This window comes from Serinus canaria, chromosome 1, assembly GCF_022539315.1.
Source record: "Serinus canaria isolate serCan28SL12 chromosome 1, serCan2020, whole genome shotgun sequence".
Lineage (NCBI taxonomy): Eukaryota > Metazoa > Chordata > Aves > Passeriformes > Fringillidae > Serinus > Serinus canaria.
In genome coordinates, this window is record NC_066313.1 from 96,385,760 (window position 1) to 96,399,565 (window position 13,806).

Below are 13,806 nucleotides of genomic sequence, written 5' to 3' on the forward strand. Positions count from 1 at the left end.
GTACAGAACCAGAATTTTCTTTAGTCTAAGTGGTCAAAAAGTTGGCTTAGGTAAATGCTAATTACCAAATTGATAAAACGGATTAGTATCAACACACATATGAAAGTCAGCAAACAGATTAATACAAGCTCAACAAGTATGATGCTATTTCATTTCTGGCCAGGTCACTAATGGCCACAGATACAATTTCATGTTCATTTTGGAGAAATCTCCATAGACCATACAGGTATTCCTTGCTTCTTTGTGGTAGGTAAAATGTGCCACATAAACCAGTGCTGCACTCCCACTGCACAGTGAGAGCTTCTGCTGCCCAAGTGACCCATTTCCTGATGCACACCTGCTCCTGTAAAAAACTGTTCCAGATTGCAAGGCAAGATGTATTCTATTACCATCTGTAGGGCAGATGTAAGAGAGAATTGTCCACTTGTCTGGTGTCAAGTGGACAATTCTCCTTATCTCTCTCCCTGAGTGATCATAATCATCCCTCCCTCAGCAGGGCACATCTGCTGATAACAGGCTATTGAATGTCACTGCTTACTGATAAGAACTATACCATCCCATTGTGTGATGCTCTGCCCAGAGGGAGGAGCCAAGCATTGCTACCCAGATATAATCTGGAGATTCTGAAACAGTATCATGGCTTCCCACTGGATTCCCCAGAGGAACAGCAGCTGCTTCTACTTCCACAGATCTGCAGAGGAAGAATACACCCTTTTCTCTACAGGACCCGCTGCTCCAACAGAACCACATCTGACACCTCAGGAGGACTGCAGCCACTTTTCCAACTGGGCTGCTACCAACACCCTGACCAACAGGGTGTCAGGTTGAGTTCTAACTCTGTCCGTGTTGTTCTAGTGTATGGCATTGTTTTATTTCATCCTTTTATTTTTTTTCCTTCCCTATTAAAGAACTGCTATTTCTTGCTCTCATATTTTTGGCTGAGAGCCCCTTAATTTGAAATTCATAGCAATTCAGAGGGGTGGGGAGGGTTTGCATTCTCCATTTCAGGGGAGGCTCCTGCCCTCTTTAGCAGGCACCTGTCTTTCTAAACCAAGCCAAAACCCTGTGTATTTTCCAAGAGCCTCCTGATGCAAAGACAATCAGCTTTGGTGAGCCAGGGCTTAAAATGTTTAAAATTCAGAGGTTATAAAGTAGTTCTGCACTTCAGTCTCTCCTTGGGAGTAAAGCTGCAAGCCATTCTTTTGATTCCTGTTCATTCCTGTTCATTTATATGTAAAATAAACCAAGCAAAATGGAAAATGTATATTTAAAAAGACTATAATAGCAAGACCTTAAAAGCTAAATAATATATATTTGTTACAGAGGTTCACAAAGTAAATCTGCCAGTGTTCTTGCAAACTGTGCTACTTACCACACAGCTGTTTCTCTCCTTCTACTTTGGATTATATCTGTAGCCTGCAGATACACTTTAGATTAGCATGCACTGAGTGATGAATCACATTATATTTCAGAAGAGCACATATTTTTTGAGCTATGTCCATGTTCTGTTTGTGTCAGAATATTGATGGTGTAATTTCTTTCCTGTGTTATTTTGAATATTTCTCTTGTGCACAGAGACTAGAAATTACAGATGCAGGCAAAGATTTTTTTCCCTAAAGTTAAATAAACATTTTCCATTAGTTCAACATTTGGTTTCAGGTTTCAAGTTCAAACTTGTTCTTATGTTATCCATATGTTTGCCCACTCTTCACAATAGAGACTTTCTATAAACAATATAAATTTCTTTCATAAATGCTCTGACTTAAATTTTTGTAATGTGATCACTGTTTTCACATGTCAAATGGAAGGTACATTATTTTCAGAAAGTAAAGGCTTAGCATATTCTAAAACTTCAGCAACTGATCATGTCTCAAGTGGGAAATCTGAATATTGTTAAGTGCTTTACAAACATTTCTTCTCTCTATAATGGGGGTGTTCATAGTTGACACAGAAAAGTATTACTTTCTTCAGGCATTTCAGAGTCACTGATTTTTACAACACAGTTCATGATACGGTTCACATATATCCAGTGTTTCTTAACCTGTAAAAAAATACAATTTTATTAGCATTATAGAAAGACTGCTACAAAAGAGCCTGCAATAAATAACAATAAGCCACAAGTACCAAATAATCATTCAGCTCTTACCATCCTAGCCATGATCATAGGAATAGCATATCTAATTCATTCATTGTTTTTTGTGTTTCCATTGTATTACCCATGCTGACTTTTCCTCTGTGATAAAACAATCTCAGTTTTTCCAGTGTCTCTTCATTTGGACTGTAAATGTTCTCTGCACCTTTCTTCCTTTTCCCCTTCTGCACAGTCCTTTCTTCTCCAGGATCAATCAAGGTGTCACAGCTGTAGCCACTGCTAAGTCCAAGCCCCTACAATATTGCCCCATCATGATTTGAGGTCCCCAAAATAGCTGTACTGAATTTATACAGCTTTAAAGGCCTGGCTTTTTTACATGGCACACTGCATGACAAATTGGAGCAAGCCTCTAGAGAAGGAAATGTCCATGTACAAAGACATGATTGAAGGTGTGGAAAGACAGGGCAGATGAGGGCAACTCTCCTTCTCCTCTCTGCATCTCTGAGGGAGATGCCAGATGAACACACATACAGCATAGCCCTTATAGCTGCTCCCATAGCTCCTTCCCAGGAAAACCACCAAATGTACAGAGCAATAGATTGGGGGAGCTGATGCTGAAGGTGAGGAGAGAAGTTTTGCTATGGTCTTGGGCTTGGTTCTCACTGACACTAAAGGGACCTTTCATACCCCAAGTCTGAGCCTTGGAGATGGTCAGCAGAATGCCAAGGTTATGCATGCATGGCCGAGCTGAAAGGGAATACAGATATTGTTAGAAGGAGCAAACATGAATGTGATGAGGCACTTCACTGTTTGCCTTTACAATGGACTGTCAACAGTGAATATTCATACACAGACACTAACAGGCAATTTTCTAATACTGCTCAGAAATCACCCTTCAATTTTCCTACTTTAAATTTTCTTTAAATGTGGGAAAGAATAGCTGTCTCCTGGCTGTAAGTTTGTTAACCCTAACATTGCTAACCTCGAGCTCTCCAAGGGCAGTTAAAAATACAAGCCCTATAGGATTATCTATGACAAAAATTTACCTCTTTACAAGATGCTTATAGTGCTTGACTTTCTTGAAGACAGTAGGAGTAAATGAGCACAAGACCGTCTCTCTCATTGCTGTTCCAAGGGTCTTTCATAGTCAGTGCTCTGTCCAAAAGCTCCCTGCATCTTCCCAGCTCCCTGGCATGATCTAGGTGATAGTGCCAGGCCATTTTTTCTATGCTTAGTGGTGCTGCCTTCTCTTTCTAGCACTAGCCTTCTCGTTCTAGTCTGCTGCTTCATCTTCTTTCATTCTTTCCCATTTATTCATGAATCACCATTAAAAAACAGCATAAGCTGTAGAAGTGTCATTGCTTTGGACTGTGTTTTTGTGCTGGGGCAGAGAGCACACTGGTTTCTACTGCCTTGTTCCACAATGACTTTATAAGCTTTTCCTTTTCACCATCCTAAAGGAAAAAGGCTGCACCTGTCTGCTTGATTTTTCCCTGAGGCTCTGTGTAAATCAGCAACACCTTCCTGGGTTTTGACATCCCTGAATAAGCAAATGGAATGTCAGGCTGCTTTCCTATGCTACCTGTACTGCAAACAGTACTTATTCTGATAACAAGCTGCAAAGTGCAAGGGTATGTTGTCATAATTGGAACCTCAAAAAGTAGAGGAGCTCTGGCATTTTGGCCTTTTCAAGATGCTGCTCACACCCGTAGCTGATTCTTCTGGACTACTTTTTGCCTCTCTTCTAATTAGTCTTCTGTGCTGTGTTGCAAAGCAACAAATGAGACATTGCTTCGTTGCTGGTCACATTTTACTCGACTGGTTATGTCCATTTGGCATCATAAAAAAGAAATACAAAAAACCTAGAATCTGCATTGGATATGTTCATTATATTTAATGATAAATTTTACTTTGGATGTTCTAGAAATTCCAGTTTTGTAACAGCAATTGCACATAAAGATCCTTCCCCTACATAAGTAATAGTAATTTTTATTTACAGAGTGTACCTTGGAGGAAAATATTTCCTTCTTTTCCATTTCTCTCTCTCTTTCATTAAAGACCACTGAGGACAACAGGCTAAAATGTTTGAAAGAGACCTCTGTCAGTCTCCTTTTAATGAACAGTGCAGGATCCTTTGTGGTAAGACAATTTCAATTATGCAGTAATTATGCAAGCTTTGTAAATTCTCAGCTCTCCTAAGTGAGGTAATGGTGTAACTTTGCAAGCAATGATTTTCTGATCCTTGAGAATTGTATTTGGATAAGTAACTCAAAATAAAAGGTTTCCCAAGTGTTGATGGCTGGTTCTGCAGCAGTATATTCAGAACCCACATATATTCCTTTCCCTGAAAATCTAGCAAACATCATGGCAGAAATGTTTATGTGAGTACCAAGCTGCAAACAAATGCTCTTAATAGAGAGGCAGAACACAGATTCTGTGTTTGTTATTGATAGCATGCACACAAGATACAAGATTCCAGATGTTAGAGCTATGCAGTGAGAAGAAGAGAAGTGTAGCATGAATGTTCACACCAAGTCAAATCAGCTCCAAACTCGACTGCATGGTGGCAACAGAGCACTTGAAATTTTTGGACTAAAGATGAAGAAATTGCAGGGGGGAGAGAGAAAACATCTGCAGTCATGAATAAAGAGATTTAATATAAATAAAGGTTAATTTGGTGATGTGAAGATTTTAAGAGCGGCTGAATCAAAGCCGTGATTCTAAAATTATCTCCTTCACATGTTAACTAGGTAAGGTTTAATACCAAACAGAAATGAAAGACAGTGATTCACTACAACTTACAGGGAGGTAATGTAGACTATGTTCAGATTTAGCCCAAAGTACAGAGTATGTATCTTGTCAAAGGCTCAATGTTTGGGCTAAAGATGCTTCAGAGCAAGAGGCTCAGGACAAATTTGTAAGTGTTGAAAACTTCCAAGCATTTTCAATGTGATTCTGAGCCCTACCACCCAAGTCTGCGACAATCAGCAGCTGTGGCTATTCTGTGAGTGCTTTTATGACAACACCTTGCCATTCATTGAAGAACTGAAATTGAACCTTTCTGTTTTAAAGGCCCTTTCAACCTGAGTGATAAAATCCCATTAGAAAAAAACAAGCTGGTACAGAAAATCTGAGTTCTTAAGACTTGTAGGGTATTTATTCAGTATTCTGGGATGTTTTCACAATGAAAAATCAGTTGCCCTGATGCAATGCTTAAAAGATAGAAAGTAGCCAAGACTGCAGTAGCCAAGAAATTTCCAACTCCAAAACACACCCTGGCTTTATTTCATCCCTTCTTGCACCCAACAGTTAGAGGCAACAGTGATCCTGCATACAGAACAGCCAAAAATTGGCAGCAATAGCTGGAACATGTAAGAGGAGGGGCTGCCAGAGTCACCCATGGTGCCAGCAGCCTCACAGAAAATGTGCCTGTGCCAGAGGCATCCTGCTGGGCTACACCTGTTGCACCAGTACAGCAAGACTCTGCTCCCAGAGGTGCCAGAGCCCAATCACTTGTGGCCAGTACATAAAAGAAGACAGAGCAAATTGTAGACAAACCAAAACAAGTGGGAAAGAGCTGAAATGTGTTTGGTGTGGCATCATAACCAATAATGAATGAATGGACAGCACAGACTTCATGTCTATAAGAGGCTAAGGTCCTTACACACCCTGAGAGTAAAACATAATATATAACCTCATAAAAGGTTGTATATGATGTGGCAAAAGTCAACAGCAGTAGCCATGTTGATCCCCATATTTGGAAGCAGCTCACAAGAAATAAATGCAGCAAGTCTGTTCAGGCAAGGAGCAGTCCTACCCCCCCCCCCTTGTTTTCCACTTGCAGGGATACCTGCAGTGGTCTGGTACATACAGAGCATCCTAATCCTTCTCTGCAAAACCAGCACATTATCTTAGCTGTGCAGTGTATCAAATCACTCTGAGACAGTAAATGCACCCTCCCTCCAAATTACCTCTCTTCTTTCTCTTCCTCTCCCACACTCGCAGCCACATGGTCCCACCATGTCTTTGTACCAGCTTTGGGGCTCACTGGACCTTCCAGAACCCAGCCAAATTCATTTGCACAGTAAAAACTTGCTCAGACAGGTTAGGTTGGAAGGAAAGAGGGAACTGATGGGCTAACTCAAATCACAGGGAGTTGGGCTAGATTCATGTCAGGGGAAGTGACAGAATCATTAGGATGAGAGCAGAATTTGCCATTTTTGACAGTGGGAGCTAAAGTTCAGTTCATTCTCTCTCCTGAAAGCATCAGATAATCCACATAAAGTAATTGAGTAACACTCAACTCTAAAACTCATCCACTGCCTCCCCTTTGAGCCAAGGGGCTGACTTACCTTGGGTTTCTGCTCCATATCAAAAGCATTCAATTCTGAAGCTAAACTGGAATTAATCTGACTGCAAGACCAGCTTTCAGCAGCAAGTGGCCTCCTCGTCAGGTTACAAAAGCAGGCTTACATTTTCTTATGTAGTCTTTGATTCCTGCACACTTTTATTCTTGATTACACAGTGTCCAATAAGCTTCCTCTTGCCCAAGTGGCTTTAAGTATCAGCTGGAAACCTCAGAGTTAATTGTCTTCTAAGTGGAAGACAGTGACCTAGACAGTAAGGTCTCTTAATTCCCATGGAGTTCCATGGTATTCCCATACCACCCTTTGAGTGTTTGGAGTTACCTGGTCTGCAGCATGGAGACAGCCATCCATCCAAGGCCTTCAGGTCTCCCTGTGCTTGCCTTTAGCAAAGTTGGCACTGCATTGATTCATTCCAGCCCCAATGTTTCTGCATAGAGGTGCCCTGCAAGATGCCAGTGCCATTTTAATTACTCAACATTTTTACAAAGACTTCACAAGGTTTTGAGCCTTGAGAAAAAAATGAGTACCTTTTAACAGATAGGTAAAACCATGTCTTTGCGTTTTGCTGGAATTTCCCTGCTTGTTGAAACAACACCCACCAAAGATAAGCTGAAGAGATCTGCTGTTAACAGAGACCTTTCTGTTCATCAGCACAGGCTAAATGGGCTGCTTTTGACATCCCTTCCCACGGAAAATCTATGCAACTGCAAAACCTTCAAGGCGCTTTGTGGCTCAGGTTGAGTAAATCCAAAAACCCAGCTCAAATTCTCCAGTGAGAGCTGCAGCTAACATCAGGGCTTGTGCAGAAAGGAATTCTGTAGCAGAGGGTAACTCCTCCTTTGTAGCAGAGGGTAACTCTGCAGGGGAGAGCTCTCCTGGAGATAACGCACAAACCATGGAATGAACTTCCTCTGGAGCTTAACAACTGACCACAGCAAACCACACTTTTTTTTTTTTTTTTTTTGACCTTGCTCTCGCTAAGGTAAACACGTTTCACCATTGAAAACAGGAAAAGAAAAACCACTGTAAAACCTAACTACCTTATTAAGCCAAATCACCATACTGAAACATAACACCTCCTCTGATGGAGAATGGCCCCCACGACCGATTTCCATCACCAATTGTCCAAGTGCAAATACTCTGATATTACAGAGATGAAGGAGAAGAGAGAAAAAGCTTCGTGCAATATCTCTGCATTGCAATATCCCTGCAGTGCCAGATGTGAATTTCCATACACGTGAGATTCTCACACACCGTAAGCATCTGTAAGTTTTAAGAAATCACACGGTGATCACAAGCCAGGCTAATAACACTTTGCCTTAAAAAGAGGTGCTTTGAAATGGTCATTTCCTGTGCAGAAGTGGAATGACCAGTGTTCTTCCCTAGTGCACTCTGGAGGAAATATAAACCCTTTCTCTAGATTTCCACTACTGACAGTGCAGAATTTTATGCCTAAGAGGAAAAACCTTGTGCTTTACCAAGTTCTACTTAATACACTCAAATAAAACTAGCCTGCTTTGTTTGCTCATGGATGATGAGGCAATCTCTCCTTTGAAAGCAAAAAAGGGGGTTTTGTTTGAAAAAAATAAGTTGCTACATTAATAGAGGAATGACCTCATGAGAAGACTGGGAATCAGCATGTGAACTCCTACTGCTTGGGAAGGTTTGTGTTAGATTGAGCAAAAGCAAGTATAAAAGAAATGGCCCTCTTAATTTGTTTGAAAATTAGGAGTTTCTACCTTTTAGGTTTTACTTTTCTTGTCATTTTAGGGCTTTGGTTTTTTTATCTGCTGCAGCTGCATGCATGAGTTTCTTGCTTTCTATTGACAGGTGCTGACTTTTGCTAATGGATTTGTATTGCCATACTCTGTCAACACATCAGTATTACTCAGTGTTTAAAGAAATGGACTGAGACTTGGAGCCACATTCAGGGACATTTTAATTCAAACCTCCAACTGCTTTTAAGAAACCATATCTAAAAGCTCCCTTCCAAGACATTGGAATGTGAAGTATGTGGGAAATGTTATCTTATTGGCCTCATGTCTGCCAGTGATTGTGAAACAGCTTCACTATTCTGGGAAAAAACAGCCATGATTCTAGGCAAAGAGAGATTCATGTAAGCCTGCTAAAAGCTTTAGGAAATACAAATAATACAGAATCTGGAGAAAATCTATAATGCTCCATCATGTGAAGGCAGGATTGGTGTGAAAAGATTGCCATTTTTAATCACGTCACATAAAAGGATGTAGAAATTGCAAAAAAATCCCTCAGATCCAGCACAGGTTGTTGGACCTAATTCACCTTTAGCTCATTTGTTCTCAATATGGTCTGTCTTCCCTGGAGATAACAGACCATTTCCACTGTAGTGTATCCCATAGCCAGGTGCAAGAGAAGAATCAGCTGCTGAACCATGGTGGCCAGATTTGCCTTGCACTGCAGCCCCTGGAGGCAAAGCAGGGTGGGATCTGCCCCGTGGGAGGTGTGTGCAGCCTTGACCCCAGATGCTCAGCACACATGGAAGCTCTCATCCAGTCTGAGGGCCTTCCCAAGGAAATGAGTGAAATCTTGCACACACCTGAAACTAGAATTAAATTCTGTCTACTTCTTGGATCTTTATTTCAGTCACTCTAGGTAGTCCCAGAGAAGGGCATAGCAGGTACATCCACCTCATCATGCAGTGCTTGTGAAGAGACACAAGGTGCAGAGTGAGGGTTGAGGATTACCATGCTTCTCTCTGGGAACTCTCAGCATCTTTCATCAAAGAAGAGGTAGAGTTCCCTGGCAGACACTCAAGCAAATACTTTTGTACAAGTATTTCGTTTTCAGACCCGGTGAAAAGAAAGAAACAGAGCATTTTTTTCTTAGGAAGATAACATAGGTCTTAAATGAAACAAGCTTGTCTCTGGCATAATTTTAAGGTTCTCCTAATATTTACACAACCAAGTAAAAATGATGTTATGCTGTGGAGTTATTTCCATTTCAGTAGCCTGATCTTTCCATGGTGTTAGAACAGTGCTTGGGAAGTTTCCAAAGTTTGCCTTGACAATCATGTTGAGCTCCCTATCAGCTACACAGTGTCAATACACAATGCATTGCATACATGCTGGTTGCTGGCCAGCTGACATTTTAAATGAGTAGTTCAGGGAAAAGCAATTTTTGGTGAGGGCTGACCACAGCTGGCTTGACATTAGACCAAATTTTCAGGACCTAGCATTGCCAAGTCTCCGGAGACTTAAAGACTCACTTAACATTACTTTAAACTTTAACTGACTCAACAGCTTCAGTAAACAAAGTGGGTGTGAGGGATCCTGGCACATCAAATCCCTGCATGTGTGACTCTGTGTATTTCATTTGCTTATTGAATGCATATATTTTACACTATATCTGTTTTTTGCACAATGATTTGAGTGTCATTCTTATTCTTTTCACAAGTGTGGTAGTTCAACTGCTTCCTTGAACATATGTGACCACCACATAATGTAAATATTACCAAATGTTGCCTCTTGGCCTTTGGAAGACCATAAGGAATATAAATCTGCAGGGAATAATGCAGTGATACAATGTAACTAAGCTTGTAGTACACTGAAAACAGTCTGAAGTTGTCAGAGAGTAGTAATTGAGAAATCAGAAGGTAGGTTGCTCTAATCAGTTTTTTTGCATGTGAATATTTCACTCCTAAGTATATCAAAATATATACCAGTAAAATTTTCAGTCATTTACAATATGTCCCTGCAGAAAATAGTAATTAACACAGTTCTAGATCACTGTTTTCTGGTAGGTATTCTGGAAATAATTCCAGCTTCATCTTAATTTCATGTATTTTTTTAATGGAAAAGTGCTATTTAAAACTATTTGGGAGTATATCAAACAAAGTACAGTGTTGATAAAGACATAACTTTGTATTTGATTGTTATAACTTTAAAATAGTATTCCTTCATTATACAAAACTTCTGTAAGTCATAAAATACTGGAAGAAAATCAGAACTCTATTTCTTATAGAAATAAACTGTTCATAAACAGTTCCCTACAGCTCTGGGTGCATCATGTTCTAATTGCCTCTGGTGAGCAATAATATTTAAAAGACTTCCAAATAAAAAGACTTTATTCTCCCACGCAGTTTATATCTTCAAATGTTAACTGATCCTTTTAAACTGTTAAAAGGTGATTTTTGAGAAATTGTTGTTCTTATCTACAGACTGAGAAGCAGGCATATCTTCCAGTTAATCAACAACCAAGCTGTGACAAGAACTCCCAGATTCTAAGCTCAGAGCTTGGCAGATGCCTTCTGTCCAAAAGGACAGGACAGAAAACAAATCTGAAGAACATATCTGAAAATATATTTCAAATAGATTCAGCAAAAGATAAACATGACTTATAAAGTAATTACAACTAAAGCATGTCAGTAGTTTATCCTTATAACTAAAGTGAGGCTTATGATTTGCTTTCCCAACACTGCACCATAAGAACTCACAAAAATCAGTATATTGTCATTTAGTTAATGATGCAGAGAGCCTTAATTATGACTTTTCCCACTTTTGAAGATCGCCACCTGAGATTTTGATATCCCTATTCCAAAATCTTATAGTATGAAATGAATGAAGAAGTAAAAGTGATTGATTCAGGAAGTTACTGGTGCAAAGGAACTGTCAAGATTTAAAAAATATGCAGTAATTTGCATTCATTAGAAAAGCCATGAAAATTTCACAGAAGAATAAAAGTTGAATCAGCTCTCACATGGGTGGCCAGACATGTCAACGGCAGCTAGGTGAAGAAGAGCTCCTTCAGCCCATTCTCCCTCCAGTAGGATAGCTCACTCCAGGAGGAAGCTGGGTGATCTCTGATGAACATTCTGCTTTCTCTCAAAGACACCATGGCAGTGCAGTCTCAGGTATGGTAACAGAGTAGCTAGAATAATTGAAATTATAGAACCTCTCTTACAGTAGGTCATGTTCTTGTGCAGAGCTGGTGTGGTCCACGCTGCAATTCCTCAGTGCAAAAATTTTTCTGACTTTTCCAGTAACTTCCTTGAGAAAGCAATATTGGGAAAACAACAAACAGGCTTTTCAGTTCTTGCAAACTTGGTTTAGCAGTGAAAAATAAGGAGGGGAGCCAAGACGCAGTGTCAAAGTACAGTGTTCTCTGCTCAGTCTGTTTTTAAAATTAGGCACAGACAGGGTTTAATGTTTAACAGTACTTTTAATATCTAAGATTTTGATGTTTGGAATTTGATTTAGCAGAGGGATACAACAAAGTGCTGAATCAGAATACAGTAATTGCAACACACCACTGGATCACAATACACATATCATTACCATTTCCAGTCTCCCTGTGGACTCTTTCATCATGTTTGGCATCCTCAGTCACTGGGAAGGAATGCACAGGTTGAAGCCAGTTCAAGCATCTTGCTCTCTTTGAAGTGCATTTTATTGATCATTCAGTTTTCATACTCTGTGCTAAGCCAGCTATACCTTTCCCCACGCTGATCTTGCAAACTCAGTGAGACATTCACACTTTTTTGATTAACTCAAGGGACACTCAGTGTATCAGCTGATCCACTCAACTGATCCAGGAAGTTATCAGAACAAAAGCTGTTTTGCTTGTGTTGAGATGAGCTCACTGAGGTGCAATAGCTGTGGTCACTCCCTGCATTCTTCCCGAGCTTCATGAGCCCATCACTTGCCTCTGAGCCCTCTTCCATTGTAGGGCTGGTCCATCACTCCCAAGCAAATGATGCCAAAGAGCTCGTCAGAGATTATCAGCAATTGCTACACAGACTACAGCTAACAAACCCTTGAAAATAACAGAATTGCCCTAATGCCATAAAACCAATTCCAAGAAACAGGATCAGGCTTCACTTAAAAGTGAGTTTGTATGTTATTCTGGGGGTTGGGGAGCAGAGCGAGAAATGTAAAAGAGCATAGCATTTTTTTTCTATAATAGAGGAGAAAAATAATTGCATGGAATTCTCATTTTTTTCCCCTAATTTTTCTCACTGCATTGGTTTTTGGAGGGCCAAAATGGAGCACCTGGGCTCACTGTGCTGCTCACCCTACTTTCAGAAAGCATGATTTAGGCATCACAGAGTCTCCTTATATATCAGACGAAGAGTAGAATCTTACTTTGGTGGGTCTTATACAGCAGCTTGACCAGAGGAAATCCTTTAGAAAGAGGATGGTACTAAACCCATGCTCTCACATTTGCTAAGGTTGGGACTGACAAAATATTTGGGTTTATAGATCCAGAGCCAGAAGAAAACACGCAAGTAAAGCATTTTGATTTGGACCAAAATTAATTAAATGGTTCTTTTTTCTTGCCAAAAAAAGCAATAAAAAAAGGTGGATTTGAAGGTTTTCCATGCAATCTAAAATAAAATCCCCTTATTGCTTTTGAAAAGAATTTGAAAAAAGAAATACAAAGGAGTAGAAGGTTTAAGTGCAAAAAGCTGTTGGACAATAGCTGTAACCTTGTTCAGTACCTTGTTTGTACTCTCTGCCCAGGATTAAGAGATCCAGGTGCATCTTATTCTCTGCCTTTGGCAGTCTGGACTCACATCCCCTACCTCTGAGAAAGAGGATTTCAGCCACCAAACCATAGGATAGATGTTAGAGTGCTCCCCTTCTATTTCAGTCTTTTCAGCTTTGGTCATGCTCAGTCTTTTCAGCCAGAAGAAGGTGAGAATAGCACCTCAGGCTGCTGGCAGGAGGAAGAATAGCACCTCAGGCTGCTGGCAGGAGGAAGAATAGCACCTCAAGCTGCTGGCAGGAGCATTAAGGTGATGTGGCCTGGGTGCTGTGAGGAAACCCCAGCCCCAGGCTGCATCCCTCTGTCCTCAGCTCTGCTCCAGCTGTGCAAGGTGTGAGGCACCAGGATTCAAGTTCCTGGCCAGCTGCACCTCTAAACAAGTGCACAAAGCAGATCTAGAAGCACAGGAGAGTAAAAGTCTGTACACACAGGTTTACACAACTGAATTGTTCAGAGGTGTGGTTTTAAATGTACAAAAAGGATTTTAATCTAGCTTTCCCAGATAAAGAATGACTTGGTCCAGAGGGACATTCAGCCGTTTTGTTGGTTTAGATTCATTTTTAATAACAAAAAGTAACGATCCTCTTCACCTTCAATTCATAACTTTTTTCACAAGACCACGTTTTTCAGAAAATCCTTGGAAAAGAGAGTAATTTCCTCCAGCTCTATGCCTGGCATTGTGCTGATATGCAAAATCACATTATACAATACAAGAGAGCAGAATATCTGATGGAGGAAAGAACCATAATGACAGCTGCTTTATAAGCTTCTCCTGATAAATATGAATGGTTAATACAAGACTGTATATATATATGTATATCCTGG

The 13,806-nt window shown here is 40.3% G+C and overlaps 1 long non-coding RNA gene across 2 annotated transcripts; it reads right to left on the bottom strand.

The window, feature by feature from the left end:
- Positions 1–1,937: 1,937 nt before the first annotated feature.
- LOC108961944 (uncharacterized) lies at positions 1,938–11,569 on the bottom strand. 2 transcript variants are annotated; one of them, XR_001990365.3, is made up of 3 exons: positions 11,398–11,569; positions 6,781–6,901; positions 1,938–2,041 (listed from the first exon to the last, which is right to left on the bottom strand). It is a non-coding gene; the product is annotated as an uncharacterized LOC108961944 (long non-coding RNA). The 2 variants fall into 2 exon arrangements; XR_007778777.1 differs by having other exon boundaries at positions 11,090–11,569.
- Positions 11,570–13,806: the final 2,237 nt, after the last annotated feature.